Genomic DNA, 4,172 nt, shown 5'->3' on the forward strand with positions numbered 1-4,172 from the left:
TAGACAGGTGGCTTTCCTTCTTCGCAGAAGACAATTTCGAGGTGAAGTGTAAGCCAGGATCGCAGAATGCTTTGGCTGATGCGTCGTCACGTATACCTGATTATGAGCTTGCTCATGTCACGACGGTGACCTTGTCAGTGACATATTTGATCCGCGACGTGTACGCTGGTGATAACATTTGCGTAGCGCTGCTACAGGCTCTCGGGAGCAAGGATTTTGGAAACTGGAATAAGTAGTTGTCGTCGCGACTGCGCGCACGGCTGTACCGATACTCATTGAATAGCAGACCGCTGTATGATAGTACTTACTCAACGGATAAACCACAGATTAAGATTTCTTACGAGAAGAATTTGAGAACACTATCCTCTATGAGGCTCACGACATCCCACACTACGATCATACCGGTCGTAAAACGACCCATAGCTTCGTGGGTTGCTACTACTAGTGGCAAAAGCTGCATAAATGCACGAGCACCTATGTGCGTACGTGTGAGACGTGTCAAAGGATGTTGGCAGTCCCTGAGTATAGACTTTGTGTTGGCCTGCGAAAGAACTCGGCGGGCAACACGGGTGTCACGGTATTTGTGGATCGTTTGAGCAAGATGACTCATCTTACTGGGGTGTCGGACTCCATTGACGGCGTTAGTACATCGACGCGATTTGAGGATCGTGTATTTCGACAACATGAGCTCCCGGAGTCAATTTTTTATAATAGAGACACACGCTTCAATAGGAAGTTTTGGTCGACGATCTTCAATGTGCAGTGCACCAAGTTGGAAATGTCAACAGTAGACCATTCGCAGACCGATAGTCAAAGAGAGCGCGTGAAGCGCATCTTTGAAGACCTCCTCCACAGCGACTGCGCTGAGACGCTTAGGCGCTGGAGCGCCATGTTGCCACTCGTAGAGATTGCTCTGATCAATGCTGTGCATTTGTCTACCGGCAACACGCCGTTCTACCTGAGCAGGCTTGTTCATCATCGCGTCCCGCTAACGCCGCCATCCCATGGTTCAGGGTTTGGTGGGGAAGAATAGTCGAGCGGCTAGCTGATGTCACCCCCTCACTGATCAAAAGAGATCGATGACTTTCTGTCCACCAAACTGAGTGTCGTGCGACAAGTTCGCGATGCGATGGCTGAAAGCCAAGACTTGAAAAAATAATATGCAGACGGAAAAAGCAGAAGAAATGTTAGAAACCTTGACGTCGGAGACCTGGTTTTAAAAAAAGGCTATAAACCTTCCAACACATGCAGTTTCTGATGTCTGTAAGACGATGCTTCGTCCACAATTTATCGGACCTGTTAAGGCCGTGGCCAAGCGAAATCCTGCATAAACGCTAAATTTTTCGAAATGGATCAGCACCCACCCGATGTTTGATGTGGGCTTGCTTAAGCCGTATAGGGATCCGTCGCAATTGAAGGCAAAAGCGATAGCACCGGGGCGGCGCCTACAGGCTCTCGACCACCCAAAAGCGGACCAGCAACTGGTATTGAGCACGGAGTGCAATAACCAATGGCATCAGGGGATCCACCCTTGCATGAAGTGACGCATTCATCTGCTCAACGGCTAGGAGCCGTTCCGACAGAGCGAGATAGTTTTCAACGTTAGGCAGTCGGCGCACAAAGTGCTCCAAGCTCTCTAGGCCTTTTGCACAGCGATATGCGACCTCGGCAAGATGCTCGGCAGAGTGCCGATGACGACAGACTTTGTCCTCAAGGGTTTGAAGAGCATCGCATGTCACCCGACGGCTATCGACCAAGTCGTCATCGTCCGCCATCGACACTTCTTGACGAGAACGGTGACGTTCACTATCACGTGGAATGTCTCGTGGATCGAAGGCATCGACAGGGTCATCCCCAACATCTTGTAAAGTGGTGGGGATACTCAAACTTTGTGAATTCGTGGGAGTTGAGGTGCCACTTTTCAAGATTGCCCAGACGTCGTGGATGCTTAAGATCAGAGGGATCATTACGCTCTGTGGAATCCGTAGAGCCGTGAGCTGAGCTCAAGCTATGGTCCTGAGCTGTCGGGATCGCAGACTCACCCATGTCAGAGACCACAGAGCTCGCGAGAGCGCGATAGGATAATCCAAAAGTCGCAGGGCGTCAATACGAAGAAGGTCTGTGATGCGCTTTGAGTTAGCAGACTCGGAAGATGACATTTTACACGCATGACTACTTCCTTGTAGCTCTGCTGTCAGTTGGACAGCGAGGAAAGTTTCCGGTGCTTCTACACCTAGAGCTCGAAGAACTCTTCATCATCTGCAGCGGATTTGCCAGGGGCGAGCAGCACAGGAATCGTCCGCATCGTGGATGCAGGAGCGCTTGCTCTTTGAGCTCGAAGTCGAACGCGGTACCTATCCATTGGGATTTCGTACGAAGAAGCGAGCTCGAACGCTTTTCGATAGCCAAGATTATCTTGTGTAATGGCCGGGGCCCAACGACGTAGACGCCCAACGATCGAGTGATCGCGTTTGCTTCTGTAGCGGGATTTGCCGAGCGGGAGCAGTATTACACATGAGGTTCTAGGACCGACCGTAGATGCAAGCGCATGAGAGCCGCCTTGCGTGCAGCCTCCAGCTGTTGCTTCTGTGCCTCTTTGAAGCGATTGGTAATGATATCACTTCCCCCGGTCGGGAAACGGACACGGTGTCGGCAACGTTCGAGCAAGGCTCACGTTGCACCGCTGGAGCACCTCGTCTCCATCTTCTTCCCATCCTGGAAAGGAGCATCTGACTTATAGTCGACATCCTCCGAATCCTCGACGCGGTGATCTGTCAATCGCGGCAGGCGCAGATCCCGGTGTTGGGCTGCCGAGGGCCTGAGATGCGTTTTACTTGAAGCCGCGAACGTGCTGTCCGTTGTTGCGACACGTGCAGGAGACAAAAAAGGGGTCTGCCTGCGGACACACTTGGAACCAGCGAGCTTTCGAATCCTAGACAGGGCTCATTGGGCACGTAATGCATCCAGAAGGTCTTGAATATATAGAGGTGTCTTAGTCAAGCGAGGCTCGTACCAGGCGACGGATAAATATGAATTGTGGGTGTTCACAACTTTGATGGGAGGGAGTGCAGCTGGGATTCCGTAGCTTTGCGCTTAGTGGAAGCGTAAGCTATGTCACCGACCTTTCGTTCTATACTTAGAACATGTACGAGCTTAGCGCAATTCGCTTACTCCAAGTGCAATTATAGCCTTATCCAAAGGCTAATTGACGCTTCGGATAAATTTAAATTGACTTTATTTATTTTTATCTGCGGCACGGCCGCCTACTTTTTAATGCATAAGTTTTCCTAAATATGTATAGTGAAATGTAAATACATGTATAACTACGGCCAACCAGCCACGTACCGTATTCTTGATTGGGTGTGGTCACACCATGCCCATCTGGTGTGACCCCCCCCCTTTTACTAGGGTATGTGTAATCCCGTTACACCCTCCCTCAATAAGAATCAGAACATTTCCAGTTCCAATTGACTATTGCCTCAACGAGGCTTGCGTGTCCGTGAGACACTGCGTTGGAACGAACGACTTCCGTGCTCAATGAGCCTTGTGTCAATAACTCCGAACTCCCAAGCCTCGCTGGTTCCGACAGCGCTCACGGACAGAGCTCAGCTTCATCTCCCGCACACGGTGCAATGTCGGACCGTGTCTCCGCGGCATCAAGGGATGTAGATCCTAGGCTCGGTGAGCACGAGCGTCACGCTCCGCGCACGCTAACGGCGACGCGTGACCTCGTTGGGGATGTGGAGGTGGTCAACTAAGAGTCTGACACTCCTTTTCCCGGATTGAAGAGGAAGGCGAGCAGCACCAGCGGCGTGACACAAGCCTTGCTCGCGCCTTGCGGACCCCATGTCCGTTTCCTGACTTCTCGTCACCTGAAGAACGTGGTGTAATCACCAATGACCTCGTTGAGGCACAAAAACGGCAGCTGGAAGCTGCCCGTAAGGCGGCTCTGATGCGCGCCATCACGGTCGGTTTTTGACCCTCGTGTAGAATATGGCTTCCGCCCAGCTGATCCCGCTGTAGAAGCAAAGGACGTGGTAACTCGATCGTTACGCCTCCACATTATCAGGCCCTTGGCCAATACGGATGATGAGCTTGCCGAATGGAAAGCTTTTTGAGCTCGTTTCTTGGTTCCACAAGAATTTCTGTTGGAAGCTTATCGCACTCGTCTG

This window comes from Plasmopara halstedii, assembly GCF_900000015.1.
Source record: "Plasmopara halstedii genome assembly, contig: Scaffold_3060, whole genome shotgun sequence".
In the NCBI taxonomy this organism is placed as follows: Eukaryota; Oomycota; class Peronosporomycetes; order Peronosporales; family Peronosporaceae; genus Plasmopara; species Plasmopara halstedii.